The sequence below is a fragment of the Chlorocebus sabaeus genome, chromosome 17 (genome assembly GCF_047675955.1).
Source record: "Chlorocebus sabaeus isolate Y175 chromosome 17, mChlSab1.0.hap1, whole genome shotgun sequence".
In the NCBI taxonomy this organism is placed as follows: domain Eukaryota; kingdom Metazoa; phylum Chordata; class Mammalia; order Primates; family Cercopithecidae; genus Chlorocebus; species Chlorocebus sabaeus.
Genome location: NC_132920.1, coordinates 20645196 through 20666178, shown reverse-complemented (window position 1 = coordinate 20666178; position 20983 = coordinate 20645196). Strand labels below are relative to the sequence as shown.

Here is a 20983-nt window from a genome sequence, read left to right as displayed (position 1 = left end):
GCCCTAGATATTTTTTAGGAAATAATTCTGGATACTCCCATCAGTGCCAAAGTTTGTTTAGAAGCATGAGAAAATCCAGTTCATAAGGCCATAGACAACTTGATTTTTTTTCCCAGAAAAACACAGTCTTAAAATATGTATACTAGATCTACATCTTCCAGAATTGCTGGCTGGAAAAGCAGCAGCACTGCATTAAATAGGAACTGTCTCAGTCAGTTTGTGTCACTATAAAGAAATAGCTGAAGGTGGGTAATTTATAAAGAAAAGAGGTTTATGTGGTTCATAGTTCTACAGGCTGTACAAGGCCCAGGGCACCAGAATCTGCATCCGGTGAGAACCTCAAGCTGCTTCCACTCATGGTGGAACGGGAAGGGGAGCCAGTGTGTGCAACGATCACATGGCAAGAGAGATTTGGGGGTACCAGGCTCTTTTTAACCACTAGCTCTTTCCAGAACCAAGACAGCAAGAACCCACTCATTACTGTGAGGACTGTAGGGAGCTATTGACCATGACCCAAACACCTCCATTCGGCCTCTCCTCCAACATTAGGAACCGAATTTCAACATGAAGTTTGGATAATCAAATATTCAAACTATAGCAGGGACTTAAAAACATTTCCTACTTTTTCACTGAGGTGGAAAGCAGTGACAAAAGCCTTCATTCTGGTGTTTATGGTATACATGGGGTCATGCTATGTCTCATTACTTTCATGGGCTATTTGGTGAGAGAAATGGGGGGACTCCTTTAGCCCTGGCATTAATGCAACTACTGTTACCTGTGCTGAGTTGATGCCTCATAACAAAATTAATACAGACATGTACAATATGCAAGCTGTGGGAGTAGAACCTTCTCCATGCAACTCAAAAAAATGACATCCTGACGCACAGGTAGAGATTCCCATTCTTCTCCTTGTGTGGAACCAAAGGGGGTCTCCCTAGATCCAGAGTAAAACACTGACTCTAATAAAAGTAGCTGGCAGGGGCCAGGCACAGTGGCTCACGCCTGCAATCTCAGCACTTTGGGAGGTGGAGGCAGGAGGACTGCTTGAGCCCAGGAGTTTGAGATCCAGCCTGGGCAACACAGTGAAATCCTATCTCTACAAAAAATGTTTGTTTGTTTGTTTATTTATAAAGATAGTTATAAAACTCCACATAAACTTGGAGATTAAGTAACAAACTGAGAACACTTCTATACCAACCATCTATATCTGTATTTATATAGATACACACACACACACACACACACACACACACACGAAGTTAGCTGGGTGTGTTAGTCTGCGCCAGTGGTCCCAGCTCCTCGGGAGGCTGAGGTGGGAGGATCCCTTGAGCCTGGGAGATCGAGGCTGCAGTGAACCATGATCACGTCACTGCACTCCAGCTTGGGTGACACAGAAAGATCTTGTCTTTAAAAAAAAAAAAAAAAAAAAAAAAGTAGCTGGCAAGTTTTCAAGAAGACCCATGCCAAGCATGACTCCAGTTACTTGTTAATTAAACTAAGAACTTTTCTGGGTTAAGCAATCTCAAGGTCAAGTTTAACCAGGTCTTATGAAAGCTTTTAGTATTACTTCAGTCATTCTTATTAAGTGGGTAAGACATGACAAGGAAAGGGAAAAGTATAGGGCCTGGGTAGCTCAGTCGGTAGAGCATCAGACTTTTAATCTGAGGGTCCAGGGTTCATGTCCCTGTCCAGGCGTTAAGTGTAGTTTGGGCCGGGTTCAGTGGCTCAAGCCTGTAATCCCAGCACTTTGGGAGGTCGAGACGGGCGGATCACGAGGTCAGGAGATCGAGACCATCCTGGATAACACGGTGAAACCCCGTCTCTACTAAAAAAAAAAAAGGAAAGGCAAAAGTATTTCTGTGGTCTCAACTTTCAGAAAGCCATAGGCGAGAAAGTAAGGCTCCTACAGTGTGCAGTGCTAGGCACTGGCTAACATAAAGTGCATTAACTAAAAAGAAGTAAATATAGGGCATTTGCCCCTGAAAGAAACACATCTATCTGGAAATATATTTCTGTCATTTGTCCTGTTTTGGGGGAAGGGAGAAAGTAACTATTCTTCTTCCCCTTGATAAAATGCACACAAAAAGTTCAGACAACTGACAGTTCTGTAAGTTTGGTCTCAGAAGGATTTCAGAGACCTGGAATTGAATAAAAAGAATTATCTTATTTCAACTGGGCAAATTACCAGAAATAGTTACAAGTTTGAATAATGGTTAGTATTTCTGACCAAGCAGAAAATGCAATAAATACTTCTACACATTAAACATTTGAAAAGGAAACAAAGATGGAAGAAAAGTGAGAGGCCTTCTTAGACTGTGAAGGACCACCCAACACAGACAAAGCTGAGCTCATGTGCAAGCCCCAACTCCCCAACTGTCTTTTCTTTCTCTCTCTCTCTCTCCCTCTCTCTCTCTCTATCTCGGCTCACTGCAAGCTCCGCCTCCCGGGTTCAAGCCATTCTCCTGCCTCAGCCTCCTGAGTAGCTGGGACTACAGACGCCCGCCACCATGGCTGGCTAATTTTTTGTATTTTTAGTAGAGATGGGGTTTCACTGTGTTACCCAGGATGGTCTCGATCTCCTGACCCCGTGATCTACCTGTCTCAGCCTCCCAAAGTGCTGGGATTAAAGGCGTGAGTCACCGCGCCCGGCCCCAACTATCTTTTAACTTTACTACGTGACAATGCTCATTTTCTCCACATTGTGACCACTCAAAACACTGGCTTACCAAATTTTTCCAGTAGTTTAGGTTTTTTTTAATATTCTCAGCTGCTAAAGAAAAATAATAAATGAAGCCTCAAAGGATAATATATCCTGGAAAAAAAAGTACAAAACTGATAACTACTGTTAATTTCCATAGCTGATATTCCCCATCATCAAGCTTTCTACCATGATTTCACTTTGGTTTTTGTGATTTTGAACCACAAGAATCTCAAAATTTCAGAGTTCTAGAAATAATTAACCCCCTCTGTGACCCAAAAGAAAATTCTGTGGAATCCCAAATCAAAAGCCCAGAATGGTTTCAAACATCACAGTAATAGCATATAAAAATGAAGAAAACCAGAGATCATTACTATCATTTCATTAATTGATTAGTAGTAGGCAGAATTCACAAGATTTTATGACTATTGGAGCTCCCAACAGAAAGCTGATTAAAACAGTTATAAAGCTCCACATTAACTTGTAGGTTAAGTAACAAACTGAGAACCCTTCTATACAATCATCTCTAAATCTTTAGTCATTTTGACATGTTTAACTTCAGTTTAAAATCCTGGCAAAGAAACAGTGAGAATTGCCCTTGACTTTATGCCCTTCATATGTACTCTATTAAGCCTGATTTACTCAGAGGGGTGAAAAAAACACTCCAATTGGTGGATAGTAATCTTATGTAAATGTCAAAATGTCTTAGTATTCAGGGTAAGCAAAAGCTGCCATGCCTATACAACAAATCCTATAAGACAAAGTTCTACAAAATTTTTAAACTGCACACTGTGAAAACTTAAAAATTAAAAACTTTTGTGCATACTGCCAAATTTATGTATATTTGCTTAAAAATTATATACATATTTTACTGTAGAAAAAATTGTTGTGTATATTATATAATATATACAAAATAAAAATGAAAAAGAATGGGAAATAAAAAAGAATGAGATAAAAATTAAGTTTTTAATATTTTCTGCTCACCCAACTCCAAATCTAGCCTAAGGACATATATGTCCCACTATGGAGACAACTACAAGAAAAGACAAGAAAGCAGACTGAGGCGCATAATGAGCTTTCACAATGCTTGGGAGTCCTCTCTAAATTATGTAAGCATTGACAACTGAAAACCTTCTCAAACTCGGGAGAGCTGTTTTTAGCCCTTTCTCAATTATCCTCACCTCCCTGAGAGGATACACGGTAAGAGAGGAGGCAACAAGATGAAACAGTAAGCATGGAGACCTCTGGTTAATAAGAAAATAAGACCTCCTCTAATAAGGAAGTTTAATAAAACTACAGACTAAATTAAGTATACATATCCACTCTGCCAGTGATGACTTTCACCTAGCCAGGCACTCATGCTTGCCTTACCTCAGACCATTACTCGGCGTAAGCTCTATTAGCAATCACCCTCTCCAACATCACCAAGCAGAAGGCAGGCTGGCCCCACCATGCCATCTGTACACACACCTGCTCTCAGCAGCAGTGGCTGCTCAGGGTCTGCCGGCCTAGAGATGCCCAGGCCCAGAGGGCACCACTGTGAATTCATATTTTCTGCAGGAACTAGTCCAAAGATTTGGGAAGAAAAGCTGGAAAGAGCCAAAGGCAAGAGGCAGGACAATGAATGGCAGTTTACAAATGGCAGCCACATCCTCTCCTGCGGGGTGTTGGTGGTGTCGTGGTCATAAAGTGTTTACTTATTCATAGTCCCTAAGACCGTCAAAGTCATTATTGCCTATTAGCTGTGATAATACCTGCTTTTCTGAAAATCTACCAAAACAGTATCGTTGCATGCAGTACATGTTTCATTTTAAAAGTATATTCACCACCATATATGAGCAAAATAATTAGCATATCAGAATCTTAATTTTTGTTTTTCATTTTTACAGTAATAAAGTCCTAAGCAGTCAGTAGTGGTACATAAGAATATTACTCAATGAACTCACATGACATCTGTAAAATCCACTCTCAAGATCTGAAAGTTATATTCATTTTTTATCAGTTTTTATGAACACGGTAAAGCAGTCTTAACTTCCACAGTTCCCTTATAGCAAATTCTTATATACAAGAAACTCATATAAGTATACCTGAAAAACATGAAGTCTATAATAAAGACAATACAAACAGTAAATAATCAAAAAAAAATTCTATTTTGTTTATAATCAAAGAATATATATTAAAACCATGAGCTATCATCCCAATCTCCATTAAATTAGCAAAACTAAAATTGGAAATACTAAAAGCACAAGAGGCAGGAGTGTGTCTCCCTCATTCTCACACACTGCTGGTAGTAAGGCCAATGGATATCTCTTTTCTAGAGAACAATGTTGCAAAATATGTCTGGAGTTCATAAAATGCTCATTCTGTAACCCAAAATTCCACCTTCACGAACTAGATCTACATTTTTCTTTTTTTTTCTTTTTTTTTTTTTTTTTGGGAGACGAGTCTCGCTCTGTCACCCAGGCTGGAGTGCAGTGGCCAGATCTCAGCTCACTGCAAGCTCTGCCTCCTGGGTTTACGCCATTCTCCTGCCTCAGCCTCCCGAGTAGCTGGGACTACAGACGCCCGCCACCTCGCCCGGCTAGTTTTTTTTTGCATTTTTTAGTAGAGATGGGGTTTCACCGTGTTAGCCAGGATGGTCTCGATCTCCTGACCTCGTGATCCGCCCGTCTCGGCCTCCCAAAGTGCTGGGATTACAGGCTTGAGCCACCGCGCCCGGCCCTAGATCTACATTTTTCAAAATGCAATACCAAAAAAGAAGGTAAAGACTTATGCCCAAAGATGTTCATTTATTTGACAGTTTTAATACATTTATACCAGTGAGAAAAAATTGGATAAAATCTAAGTACTCAGCAAAAAAATATACACAACCTATAGTATATCCATAAAATGAAATATTACATAGCCATTTAAAAAATTATATCATTATACATATATGTTTTTTAAAAAGTAGGATACAAAAATATGTAAAATATAATTTCATCGATGTAAAAGAGAATCCAATACAGAAAAAAGATTGGAAAGTCATATGCCAGCATGTTAACTATGGTAACCATTACATAAGGAGATACAGGTGACTTTGAAATTCTATTTTCCAAATGTTCTACAATGTGAAAGTTATTTTTCATAATTGGGAGGAAAAATGATTTTAAAAGTCCATGGATTAACAAACCATGAAATTTCAAAAAGTTAGCTATTCTCTAATACTAAGACCTTATACAATAAAAATAGAATTTCTTATCATTCAATTCTGAATGATTCTGAAATGTTCTTTTTGGGGAGAGGGATAAATGGCACCCATTCATTGCAATTAAATACCTCTCTATTTTTTTGGTCCATTTTTCCATAAAGAAAATTAAAGCACAGATACATGAAATTTCTTTGAAAATCATCATTACAACATAAACCTTTAACAAGTAACAACCAGTAATAACAAAAACACCATTTACCTCTAGGTGGAAATTATATATAATACTCATGAAATGAACATTATAGTTTTGCCCCTAAAAATGATTGTGGGGACTTCAGGTTTCCAGTTCAGCATCTGAGAAGCTTGGAAGTTGCTATTCCATCCTACCAACAAGTAAAAAGACTAAACAAACAAACAAATCAACTCTTCTTAGATACATAAGAGAATTGAGGTCACCAGGCAAATCACTGCCCCTAATACTGGAGACCACAACAGGCAGATACCAAAAATCACAATTTGCCTGAGCAGAAAACCACAAACAAACCTCCATGGGAACGAGTGTTAGGGTAGGAAAATCTAAACGGTAATTTATGTATTGCTGGAGGCTCAGTGTGGACAACTTTTAGAGTAAAGTTAAAAACTCCAGGATGACTCAGTCACTGGGGCCCCATTCTTGTGTGAATTTTTACCTCCAGGAGCTTGACCTGGTTCTCACAGTGAATACTGGAGAAAAATCCCCTCATGCTTCCAGTAGAGGAAAGGTAAAAGAAACTATATGGAAACTCACCAGAGTACTCTGTTCTTAAAGTCTGCTCTCAGGAAAAACTAGTTAATTACAGCCTAACCTGCTAGGGTTTCACCAGAGCCTAAATGACCTGTGTGAAAACAAATGCCCAGCTCCAGTCAAGTCTAGCCTTCTAGTCCCTCCTGAAGGGGAGAGGACTAAGAAGCACTTGTGAGGGTCACAGTAATCACAGGCTTACTAAAGGACTGAGACGTAATCAGTGGATTACAGAACACTACCCCTTCCCCCACACCTTACTACCACATCACTGAAGGCCTATTTATACCAGTTCCTGTTTCTCAGTACTCTGTGTCTGTATATCAAGAAAAAAGTACAAGGTGTACTAAAAGCATCAAAGACAATTTGAAGAGACAGCAAGCATCAGAACCAGACTCGGATATGGCAGAATGCTGTAATTATCAGACAGGGAATTTAAAACAACAATGATTAACACGCTATGGGTGCCAATGGAAAAAATGGACAGCATGTAAGAAAAGAAGGGCAATGTAAGCAGACAAAAAGAAATTCTAAAACAGAACGAAAAACAAGAGAAATCAAAAACACTAACGGAAATGAAGAATGACTTAGACAAGCTTATTGGTAGACTAGACATGGCTGAGCAAAGACTCTCTCTGAGCTTGAAGATATCACAACAGAAATGTACACAACTGAAAAGTACAATGAGGGAGGCTGAGGCAGGAGAATGGCGTAAACCCGGGAGGCGGAGCTTGCAGGGAGCTGAGATCCGGCCACTGCACTCCAGCCTGGGCGACAGAGCAAGACTCCGTCTCCAAAAAAAAAAGAAAAGAAAAGCACAAAGAAAAAAGGCTAAAAACAAAAACAAAAAAAAAAAACTCTGAACTGCATATCCAAGAATAATAAGATGATTACAAAAGGTGTAACATACATGTGACAGGAATACTAGAAGGAGAAGTAGAAGATAAAGAAACAGCAGAAATACACAGAACAGTAATCACTGAAAATTTCCCTAACTTTATGCCACATACCAATCAAAAGATTCAGGAGACTGTGAATGCCAAGCAGGATAAAAACTAAGAAAACTATATCTATGCATGACATATTCAAACTACAGAAAGTCAAAGATAAAGAAAAAAATCCTGAAAGAAGCCAGAGGTGGCGGGGGGGGGGGGGGGGGGAGTGGGGGCGGTGGAAATAACCCTTAGCTAGACAGAAGCAAATATAAGAATTACATTTGACTTCTGCTAGAAACCATGCAAGCAAGTGGTAAAGTAAAATAAAGTGTTGATAGAAAAAAAGAAAAAACAGCATAGAATTCTGTAACCAGAAAAATCTTCTTCAAAAGTGAAGGAAAAATACTTTCTCAAACAAACAAAAATTGAGAGATTTTGTTGCCAGTAGATCTACCTTGCACGAAATTAAAAAAAAAAAAAAATCCTTTACACAGGATAAAAATGATGTAGGTCAGAAATTTCAATCTAGATAAAGAAGCAGGGCAAGGTGGTTCATGCCTGTAATCCTAGCACTATGGCAGGCAGAGGTGGACAGATCACTAGAGCCCAGGAGTTCAAGACCAGCCTGGGCAACATGGCAAAATCCCCTCTCTACCAAAAATACAAAAATTAGCCACATGTGGTGGTGAGTGCCTACAATCCTAGTTACTTCGGAAGATCACCCACGCCCAGGAGGTCGAGGCTGTAGTGAGCTGTGATCACACCATGCATTCCAGCCTGAGTGACAGAGTGAGATCCCACCTCAAAAAACAAAATAAAATAAAATATAAAAAACAAAGAAAAGAAAAAAAGATTGATAAAAGACTAAAAGTAAAATAATTTTTTTTAATTTTCTTATCCCTGATTGATCTAACAAATCACAAATTTCATAACCCAGATAAAACGAATCAAATCTTGAAAAACAATCTACAAAACTCATGTAAGAAAAAAAAGACAATGTGAATAGGCCTATATCTATGAAATAAATTGAATCAATAATTAGCAACATTCTAAAACAGAAAGCACCAGGCCCAGATTGGTTCACTGGTGAATGTTACCATATTTTTTTAAATTATGCCAATTTTCCATAACTTTTTCAGAAATTAGAATCAAGAGGAAATACTTCCTAACTCATTCAGAGGTCAGCATTATCCTAATACCAAAACAACACAAAGACAACACAAGAAAACTACTGAACAATATTTACCATGAACATAGACATAAAATCATCCAAAAAACTTAGAAAATCAAATATAACAATGTACAAAAAGAATTATGCACCATGACTAAGTGGGATTTACCTCTGATACGCAAGGCTGGTTCAACATTTGAAAATCAGTTAATGTAATTCATCACATCAATAGGCTAAAGAAGAAGAATCACATAATCGCATCAATAGATGTTTCTACAGCTATTGATAGACACACTTGACAAAATCCAAAACCCATTCATGATAAAAGGTCTCAGTGAACTAGATATAGAGTAACTTCCTCACCTAGATAAAAAACTACAAAAACCTAGAGCTAACATCATACTTAATGGTGAGAAACTCAAAGCTTCCCCACTAAAATCAGGAACAAACGCAAAAATGTCCCCTCACCGCTCCTTTTCAGTATCATACTGGATGTCCTAGTTCAGTGGCCCCCAACCTTTTTGGCACCAGGGAGCAGTTTCCGGGAAGATAATTTTTCCACAGATTGGGTGAGAGATGGTTTCAGGTTGATTCAAGTGCATTACATTTATTGTGCACTTTATTTCTATTATTATATTGTAAGAGAGAATGAAATAATTACACAACTCACCATAATATAAAATCAGTGCACGCCCTGAGCTTGTTTTCTTGCAACTACAAGGTCCTATCTGGGGGTGATGGGAGACAGTGACAGATCATCAGGCAACCTGGATTCCCTGCATGCACAGTTCTCAACAGGGTAGGCAACCCGGATCCCTCGCACGCACAGTTCCCAATAGGGTTCGTGCTCCTGTGAGAATCTAATGCTGCCGCTGATCTGACAGGAGGCAGAGCTCAGGTGGTAATGCAAGCAAGGGGGAGCGGCTGTAAACACAGATAAAGTTTCCTTAACTCACCCACCGCTCACCTCCTGCTGTGCAACCTGGTTCCTAACAGGCCACGGACTAGTACCAGTTCATGGCCCAGGGGTTGGGGACCCCTGTCCTAGTTAATACAAGACAAGAAAAAGAAATAGTAGGTATACTGATTGGGAAGGAAGAAACAAAGTGTCTTTGTTTGCAGATGAAATAACTGCGTAAAACACTCAAGAGTACTGGCAAAAAAACCTTCTTAAAACAAGCTATTTTAGCAAGGTTTCAGGATACATAATTAATATATAAAAGTCAACTGCTTTTCCAAATAGCAGCAATGAACAAGAGAAATTTGAAATTTACAACAATACCATTTACATTAGCACCTCCCAAAATGAAGGGGTAATCCTAACAAAATAGGTACACGATCTATAGAAAATAAACTACAAGAGCCAGGCATGATGGCTCACGCCTGTAATCCTAGAACTTTGCGAGACCAAGGCAAGAGGATCACTTGAACCCAGAAGTTCAAGAGCAGACTGAGCAATATAGGGAGACCCCATCTCTACAAAAACGTCTTAAGAACTAGCAGGGTATGATGGTGTATGCCTGTGGTTCCAGCAAAAATAAAATAAATTTTTTTTAAAAACCCTAAAAAAGCTCTAATGAATGAAACTAAAGAACTAAATAAATGAAGAGATATCCCATGTTTAGGATAGGAAGTCTCAATATTGTAAAAATGTCAGTTCTTTCCAACTTGATCTATAGATTCAATGCAATCCCTATCAAAATCCCTGCAAATTATTTTGTGGATATCAACAAAGTGATTAGAAAGCTTATATGGCAAGGGCAAAGACCTACGATAGCCAACGTAACATTGAAAGAGAAGAATAAAGTCAAAAGGATGACACTACTCAACTTTAAGGCTTTCTGCAAAGGAACAATAGTTAAGACAATGTACTACTGATGAAAGAACAGACAAACAGATCAACGGAACAGAACAAAAAGCCCAAAAATAGACTCACAAAAATACAATCACCTGATCTTTGACAAAGGAGCGAAAGCGATATGATGGTACAAAGACCGTCTTTTCAAAAAACGGTGGTGGATCAACTGGACATCCACATGCTAAAAAAACAAATCTAAACACAGACCTTATATTCTTGACAAAATTTAGATCAAAATGGCTCAGACCTCAATGTAAAACACAAAACTATAGAACTCCTGGGAGATAACGTAGGAGAAAATCTAGAGGCCCTTAGGTTTGACAATGACTTTTTAGATATTACACAAAAGGCATGCTCCATGAACACAAGAATCAATAAACTGGAGTTCATTAAAATTATAAAATTTTGCTCTGCAAAAGACATTGTCAAGAAAATAAAAAGCAATAAAGAAAATACTTGCAAAAGATATGTCTGATAAAGAACTGTAATCCAAAATATACAAAGAAATATTAAAACTCAACAATAAGAAAACAATCTGATTAAAAAATAGGCTAAAGCCCTTGACAGACACCTCTCCAAAGAATACATGCAAATGGTAAGTAAGCATATAAAAATATGCCCCACATCACATGTCATCAGGAAAATGCACATTGAAGCAATGAGATACCACTACGCACCTCTTACAATGGCCAAATCCAGAACACTGCTAACACCAAATGTTGGCAAGGATGCAGAGCAACAGGAACTCTCATTCATTGTAGGTATAAATGCAAAATGATACAGTCACTTGGAAGACAGTTTGACAGAATCTGAACATACTCTGAAACTAAACATATCTTACCAAAAGATCTAGCGATCACCTTCCTTTTGCCCTCCCAGAAGAGCTGAAACCTTATGTCCATATAAAAACTGCACACAATGTTTATAGCAACTGTATTCATTTTTTGTTTGTTTGAGACAGAGACTCGCTCTGTCACCAAGGCTGGAGTGCAGTGGCGTGATCTCGGCTCACTGCAACCTCCATCTCCTGGACTCAAGTGATTCTCATGCCTCAGCCTCCTAAGTAGGTGAGAATACAGGCACGTGCCACCACGCCCAGCTAATTTTTGTATTTTTAGTAGACACAGGGTTTTGCCATGTTGGCCAGGTTGGTCTCAAACTCTTGACCTCAAGTGATCCACCCACCCTGGCTTCCAAAAGTACCGGGATTACAGGCATGAGCCACCACACCTGGCCTAAAGCAGCTTTATTCATAATTGCCAAAACCTACAAACAACCAAGATGTCCTTCAGTAAGCGAATGGATAAACTGTGGTATATCCTGACAATGAAATATTATTCAGCACTAAAAAATGGGCTATCAAGACACGAAAAGATATAGAGGAAACTTAAGTGCATATTACTAAGTGAAAGGAACCCATCCAAAAAAGCTACAAATTATATGACCCACTATCTGGTATCTGGGGAAATATAAAACAGTGGAGACAATCAAAACATCAGTGGTTGCTAGGAGTTTGGGATGAATAAGCAGGGCAAAGATTTTAAGGGCAGTGAAATTACTCTGTATGATACAATAATGGTGGATACATGTCATTATTCATTTGTCAAAATCCATAGAAAATACCATACGAAAAGTGAACTTTAATGTAAACTACATTCTCTGGGTGATAATGATGTGTCAACGTAGGTTCATCAATTGTAACAAATGTACCATTCTAATGGGGGATACTGATAACGAGAGAGGTTGCAGATATGTAGGGGCAGGGGATACACGGGACATCTCCGTACCTTCCTCTCAATTTTGCTGTGAACCTAAACCTGCTCTAAAAAATAAAATCTATTTATAAAATCACTGTGAGAGAAATAAAAGAATCATTTTATTAATTCTGATTTTGAAGAGGATAAGACACTATCAATAAGCAATTTTCTGCTAATGAATCTCTCAGTATAAGTAAAGCCAGGACTTTTAAACCAAATGCTGAATTACTCTGGTACTCTAATGGTTCTATATTAACACAATAAAAATAACGATAAGAAACAAAATAGCGATATTCCAAAAACTTGGTTACTTTTTAACATCTTCTGAATATTTAAGAAGATAAATAGGAGCAGGAATGACCCAGGTTTTAAAATGAACTGTGTAACTTCCTAGCTATATAAACATGGGGGCAAGATACTTAACTCCTCTAAATTTGTTTCCTAAGTTCCAATGGGATTAAACTAGACAAAGTATATAAAAGTACCTAACACATTGCTCAGTAAAAGATAACACAGGCACAGTGTGTGCACCTGTAGTTCCAGCTACTCAGAAGGCTGAGGCTGGAGGACTTCTTGAGCCCAGGAGTTGAAGGCTACAGTGTGCTATGCTTGCACCTGTGAAAGTCACTGCACTCCTGCCTAGGCAACATAGTAAGACCCTGTCTCTAGGGGAAAAAAAAAAAAAAAAAAAAAAACAGAAAGAAAAAGAAAAAGAGTTACTATTTTAAGTGGAAGGAAAAAGTAAACAGTATATAGAAGATTTAAATCAATTCATTAAGCATCTGAGAGGTTATGTTACTAAGCACTAGTCATACTGAAATTAAAGAGTTCACAGTTTTCAGGAGGGAAAACACAAGCCAACTAAAAATTATAATGCAGTCTAATAGAATAACACATCTATGGTAAATCTCAGATGCTTTAAAGGAATTCAAGTTGGGAAATCTAACTTAGGCTGTGATATTATTTGACTCTGTGTCCCCACCAAAATCTCATGTCAAATTGTAATTCTCATTGTTGGAGGAGGGGCCTGGCGGGAGGTGTTCAAATCATGGGGGGGCAGACATCCCCCTTGCTGTTCTCCTGATAGAGTTCTCACAAGATCTCACCGTTTAAAAGTGTGTAGCAACTCCCACCTCCTCCTGCTCTGCCACGTGAAGATTATGCCTGCTTCCCCTTCACCTTCTGCCATCATTGAAAGTTTCCTGAGGCCTCCCCAGCCTTGCTTCCTGTAAGAGCTGCGGAACCGTGGGTCAATTAAACCTCGTTTCACCATAAATTATCCAGACTCGGGTATGTCTTTATAGCAGTGTGAGAACAGACTAATACAGGCTGGTGTTTAGGGAAGACTGCAAGAGGGAAGTGCTGTTAGATAATAAAAGATATTTTAATAAATGTCATCCAGGCAGAGAAGGAATGGCAGATCAGATAAGTACAGACTATTACAGCTAGAACCAGGGTTTCTTGAGGGAGATGGCCTGTGTTATTGTCTGAATGTTTGTGTCCCCCCAAAATTCATATGCTGAAATATAATCACCAATGTGGTATTAGGACATGGAGCCCCTGCGAGGTGATTAGGTCATGAGGGTGGGACCCTCATGAATGAGATAGTGGCCTTATAAATGAGACCACATAAAGCTAACTGCCTTGCCCCCTTCCACTGTGTGAGGATACAGCTATAATGTGCCATCTATGAACCATCAAGTGAGTTCTCACTAGACATCAAATCTGCTGGCGTCTTATTCTTGGAATTCCCAGCCTCCAGCACTGTAAGAAATAAATTTCTGTTGTTTATAACCCACCCGCTCTATGGTATTTTGTACCAGCAGCTGAGCAAACTAAGACAGTCTGTAATGTCACGAGAAAGGAGGCAGGATCGATACCATCATGAGCTCCACCAGGCCTTCCATGGGCCCATCTCTCCCTCCTGGAGTGAACTGAAAATGGAGGAAAACTGGAACCCAGAAGACAAGCGCTTTCCTGCTGCCATCACTTTGCAATTCCCCTCCAAGACAATCTACTAACATTATAGCAGCTGACAAAGGACAGCTATAACAGAGTCCAGTTATGTCACCCAAGGCAAGGCAAACAAGGCTGGACTGGGGGCTAAGAATAAGTAAACTGATAACTGTCACACTGTCTTTCCTATCAAATAACAGATGAGAACTCTGCTTTTATACCTGCCCCCTAACACAATGCCTGGTACAAAGTAATAATTCAATAAATTTGTGAAACAAGCTAAAATGGAAAAAACACAAAATGTAAGCTCAGGCAAGACAGTGGTTGAAGCTAGCCTGGGCACAAGTGGGTGACAGTGCCAGGATAAAAACAAGCAACAGGAAAGAACCAGATTTCCCAAAGGTCAAGCACACATATGACTGTTGCTGCCTAGAAACATTTTAGACTCCAGTTTATGCTTAGGAGTTGTTATAATAACCTTCTACAATGTTCTTTATAGGGAATCACCTACAGAATGAGGCCATCTTTTAAAATGCATTCGCAACAGTGAAACAACTAGGATAAAGTGGGCCAACAGGGAAGAGGCTTAAGCTAAATATCTCCAAGTAACATGATCCAACAGATGAAACTGAAACTGGGTATCCTTCCCCATCTGTTTTTTCATTGTTCACATATACTGATTATTCATTTAAGGCATTAAATACCTTAGTATCTTTGGTGCCAATAAGTGTTATTTTCCTCTTCTTGAAGTCACATCCTGATGTCAGGAAACTTTGATGATAAAAACAAGCTGCCTCCTTATGGGCGAGCAAACAAGAAACAGGTTTAAGTTTTGCCCTGTTACAAATTCCTTGCCTTGCTGAACAGAAGCATCATTGTTAGATTATATTTTTCAATATTTCTTAAGACTGAAAGTATGACCCGAAAGTGCCCTGTCGTGCCAGGTTTCTATATAAAGCCACATGCAGAAAGCAAAAGTTTTCCTTCAGTCAGAATGAAGCACTTTCAAGAGAATCACAGACAGAGACAGAGGGAGATAACATTCAGTATTAATAAAGTCTTGCTTATAGAAAGAACAATTCCAGACAAGTGACAATCTGTCCTAGTTTCAACCATCCTTAAAAAGGATCAGTCCTAGAATAGCAATGGTTTGAGAACCCAATGTAAGGAATCAAACATTGCTAGCAGTGCTCTATTGTCAGGAAATTCTTCTTTAGTTTTCCTTCCTTTACTAACTATGTGTAAGAAATTTCAAATATAATGTCATATGTTTAAAAACACCTATATAAAATTCTAAATAAAAATTATTTTAAAACTGAACAAAATTAGGCTGGGCATGGTGGCTCACACCTGTAATCCGAGCACTTTCGGAGGCTGAAGCATGCAGATCACTTGAGGCCAGGAGTTCGAGACCAGCCTGGCCAACATGGCGAAACCCCATCTCTACTAAAAGCACAAAAATTAGCCAGGCATGGTGGTGGGCACCTGTAATCCCAGCTACTCAGGAGGCTGAGGCACAAGAAACACTTGACCTGGGAGGCGGAGGTTGTAGTAAGCCAAGATTACGCCACTACACTCCAACCTGGGTGACAGAGCAAGAGCCAGTCTCAGAAAAAAATAAAAATTAAAAAAATTAAAAGTCAAAGAGAAAGTGATGGAATTAGAAAGCGAAAAAGAAAAAATAACATTGATAAAACTAGAGTCCCAGCAAAAAAAATTTTAAAAAGAAATAAAAATAAATAGAAACAATATTTAACAAAACTTGAATCTGCATATTAAAAGGGTCAACCAATACCTGGGAGAATTTACCTAGAAGTCAACTGCAAGACACATCCTAGTAAATTCTCAGACTTCAAAAACAAGGAAAAAGTGTCCAAGGCCAGTAGGCATAAAAGATAAAATAATGAATGAAGGCAAATAAATTCAACTGGCCTCAGGGTTGTCTAAAGTAAAATATAATGCAACAATGGAAAAGCATTTTTTTAGAAATTCAATAAGAAAGTACGAATAATGGGCCGGGCACGGTGGCTCAAGCCTGTAATCCCAGCACTTTGGGAGGCCGAGACGGGCGGATCACAAGGTCAGGAGATCAAGACCATCCTGGCTAACATGGTGAAACCCCGTCTCCACTAAAAAATACAAAAAACTAGCCGGGCGAGGTGGCGGCGCCTGTAGTCCCAGCTACTCAGGAGGCTGAGGCAGGAGAATGGCGTGAACCCGGGAGGCGGAGCTTGCAGTGAGCCGAGATCCGGCCACTGCACTCCAGCCTGGGTGACAGAGCGAGACTCCGTTTTAAAAAAAAAAGAAAGTACGAATAATGAACTTTAAAAACAACCAAGGTATCCTTCAAGTTTCAAGGCTATGTAAAAAGTTTTTAACACACAAGAATCCATAATCCCTTCTTGAAGAATCTAAATAAACAGGGTTAGCTTCATGCAACCAAGAGGGGTCTGGGGAAATTTCAGCAAAAGGACTGATAATGAGCTCATTCCTACATAACTGTAGATCCAAAACTCAAATAAAGGGGGGAATTAATGTACAAATGCTATGCATTGTAGCAATGCACAAAACAAAAGTAGGAAAAAAGTAGAAGGTCAATGTACAAATGTTATAATAAATAGAAATAATGCAGAAAAATGTGTAGGGTGAGAAAATGAGAAAGTAAAATACATTCTTTGGTTTGCAAAAGTCAGGAATAAAAGGATACTCTTGAACACTGACAAAGCAGATGGTAAATGCTTAAATAGGCAATGGAAACTGGGTACAGTGGTTCATGCCTATAATCTCAACACTTTGGGAGGCCAGGGCAGGAGAAGGGTTGCTTGAGGCCAGGAGTTTGAGACTGGCCTTGGCAACATAGTGAGACCCTGTCTTTATAATCAATCAATCACTCAATCAATCAATCTAGCCATGTGTGGTGACACACTCCCGTAGTCACAGATACTAGGGAGGCTGAGGTGGGAAGATCCCATGAGCCCAGGAGTTATAGGTTACAATGAACTACAACCATGCCTCATGACACTGCACTCCAGACTGGGTATGAGGAAGACCCTGTCTCAAAAACAAAAACAAAACATAGGCAATGAAACTATAGGCATTTAGAAGTTATAAATAAAAGTTAACCACTCAAAATATGCAACTTCCTAAATAACACTTTATTAATTTAAAGAAAAAAACACATGTCACAGAGAAACATAGTAAATAAAAAATAATATATACAATTTTAAAACATCACAACAGAGCAGAGACCAAACAATGTAGTCACATCAAACAGTAAGTCCTCACTTAATGCCATCAATAGGTTCTTGGAAACCACAAGTTTAAGTGAAACAACTGTAGTATAAAGAAACAATTTTACCATAGGTTAATTGATAAGAGCAAGAGTTAAATTCCTACAACATATATACAGTAATTCATTTCAGTTAAAACTGTGTTTCCAAGAATCTATTCAGGACATTAAGTGAAGACTTACTGTAAAGAAGCTTAACTCACCTATTAAAAGAAAAAGATTTTAAATGTGGTTTACAAAGCAAGACCCAATTCTATTCCACATACCAGAAACATGCCTAAAGCTAAATAACTCAGCATGATTAAAATTAAAAAGAGACAAAGGAGTAACATACAAAGAATAATTCAAGCTAAAATTAATTAAACATGAAAAGAAAAGCAGTTTTGTTTTTTCCATGCCCAGCCCAAGAACAACACTGTAGAGACACAATTGATGAAAAAATTATAACATCTATAGATACCTATGCACCAAATAACATAAAACCAAGTTGTGGCTGCAAGAAGAAATGCACTAACAATAACAGATCTATACATTCTCCATACAAGACTCAAGCAATTACAGTAGAAAGAAGACTTAGAGTCAAAAAAAAAAAAAAAAAAAATCTTATGTATCTAGATTCAGCGTTACTTCCTAATAACAGAAGAGAATACGCCTTTTCAAGCACCCATTGAACATTCGCAAAATGATAAATCACAAATAAAGTACATCAGGAAGCTCTTTAAAGCAGAAAAATTAAAAATAACTGATCACATTGCAATAAAATTAGAAATAAAAAAATTTAAGCAGCTTTTGGATGAAAGGAGAAATAAAAACCTAAATTAGAAGATTTCTAAAAACCAGTGCTATTGAGCACACTATGCATCAGCATCTCTAGGATTTAAAACAGTAAAGAGAGAAAAATTCATATTACTAAAAACTTAGCAGCAAAAGTGCAACAATAAAAGATAAATTAAAGACTTAGCTCTGGCCATGCACGGGGGCTCGCACCTGTAATCCCAGCACTTTGGGAGGCCAAGGTGGGCGGATCACCTGATGTCAGGAGTTTGAGACCAGCCTGGCCAACATGGGGAAACTCCGTCTCTACTAAAAATACAAAAATTACCCAGGTGTGGCGTGTGCCTGTAATCCCAGCTACCAGGGAGGCTGAGGCAGGAGAATTGCTTGAATCTGGGAGGTGGTGGTAGCAGTGAGGCAAGATTGCGCCATTGCACTCCAGCCTGGGTGACAAGAATAAAACTCTATCTCAAAAAAAATAAAGACTTCGTTGAAAAATGAAAAAAGCAAAGTAAACAAACAAAACAAAACAAATTTAGCCAGGCACGATGGCTCATGCCTGTAATCCCAGCACTTTGGGAGGCTGAGGCAGGTGGATCACCTGAGGCCGGGAGTTCAAGACCACCCAGGTCAACATGTTGAAACCCCATCTCTACTAAAAATACAAAAATTAGCCAGGCCTGGAGGCAGATGCCTGTAATCCCAGCTATTAGGGAAGCTGAGGCAGGACAACTGCTTGAACCTGGGAGGCAGAGGTTGCAGTGAGCCGAAATCATGCCACTGCACTTCACTGCACTCCAGCTTGGGCGACAGAGCAAGACTCCATCTCACACACACACACAAAATTATCAATAAAAAGCAAGGCATAAATAATCATAAAAACAGAAGAAATTGTTTTAAAGTCATAAGAGGTCACTTTTGCAGACTTCTATGCAAATATAGTCATGTGTCACTTAATGATGGAGATACCTTCCAAGAAATACGTCATTAGGCAGTTTCATCATTCCTCAAGTGTACTTACACAAACCCAGATGGTATAACCTACTATATACCTAGGCCCTTATATATTGCAGACAATTGCTCCTAGGCTACAAACCCAGACAGCATGTTACTACACTAGATGCTGTGGATAATTGTAACACAACAGTAAGTATTTGTGTATCCAAACATAAAAAAGGTGTGATAAAAATACAGCATAAAAGGCTTTATTTTATTTTATTTTATTTTATTTTATTTTATTTTATTTTATTTTGAGATGGAGTCTCGCTCTGTCCCCCAGGCTAGAGTGCAGTGGCGCAATCTCCGCTCACCGCAAGCTCCGCTTCCTGGGTTCGTGCCATTCTCCTGCCTCAGCCTCCCCAGTAGCTGGGACCGCAGGCGCCCACGAGCACGCCCGGCTAATATTTTATATTTTTAGTAGAGACAGGGTTTCCTGTGTTAGCCAGGATGGTCTCGATCTCCTGACCTCGTGATCCACCCACCTCAGTCTCCCAAAGTGCTGGGATTACAGGCGTGAGCCACCGTGACCGGCCGACTTTTTAAAAATGGTACACCTGTCTAGGGCACTTACCATGAATGGAGTTTGCAGGACTGAAAGTTGCTCTGCGTAAGTCAGTGGGTGAGTGGTGAGTGAATGTGAAGGCCTAGGACATGACTGACAAGACTGTAGACTTAATAAACACTGTACATTTTAGACTACACTAAAATTATTAAAAATTTTATATTTCAATAATAAACTAACCTTAGCTTACTATAACTTTTTTACTTTATAAACTTTTTCGTTTTAACGTTTTGACTCTTATAATAGCAATTACCTTAAAACACAAATTGTTCAGCTGACAAAAATATTTTTTCATTATATCTTTATTCCATAACCTTTTTTTAATTTAAAAAACATTTAATTTACCTTTTGAACATTTTCCTTAAGAATGTGCAAACACACACATTAGCCTCAGTCTGCACAGGGTGGGGATCATCACTATCCCTGTCTTCCACCTCCACATCTTGCTCTACTAGAAGACCTTCAGGGGCAATAACACACTTGGAGCTGTGATTTCCTGTGATAACAATGACTTCCTCTGGAATCCCTCCTGAAGGACCTGCCTGAGGCTGTTTTACAGTTAACTTTCTTTTTTTAAATCAGTAGAAACAGTTCGCTCTAAAATAATAATAAAAGTTTAGCATATTAAGTGCCTAAACCAGTAAAATAGTCATTTATTATCATCATCAAGTATTACATACGTACACAATTGTACGTGCTCTACTTTTATACAACTGGCAGCACAGTAGGTTTGTTTACACCAGCATCACCAGAAACACTTGAGTAATGCATTGTGTGACAACATTACAATTGATATGATATAACCAGGTGATAAAATTTTTTCAGCTCCATTATAATCTTATGAAACCACCATCACATATGCAGTCCATCACGGACTGAAAATGCAATGCATGACTGTAAATTTAAAACCAAGATGATATGGATAATTTCATACAGAAATACAGATTACCAAAATTGCCCCAATTAGAGATAGAAAGCTTAAACAGACCAATTTCTAAAGAACATATATAGAA

General features: G+C 38.7%; 1 protein-coding gene and 1 non-coding gene across 2 annotated transcripts in view; one reads left to right on the top strand and one right to left on the bottom strand.

Moving 5' to 3' along the window:
• The window catches only part of CDKAL1 (CDKAL1 threonylcarbamoyladenosine tRNA methylthiotransferase), a 705645-nt gene that overhangs the window by 541474 nt on the left and 143188 nt on the right, over positions 1 to 20983 (bottom strand). The gene's annotated exons all lie outside the window — the stretch shown is intronic.
• TRNAK-UUU (transfer RNA lysine (anticodon UUU)) lies at positions 1623 to 1695 on the top strand. The gene has a single exon. It is a non-coding gene; the product is annotated as a tRNA-Lys (tRNA).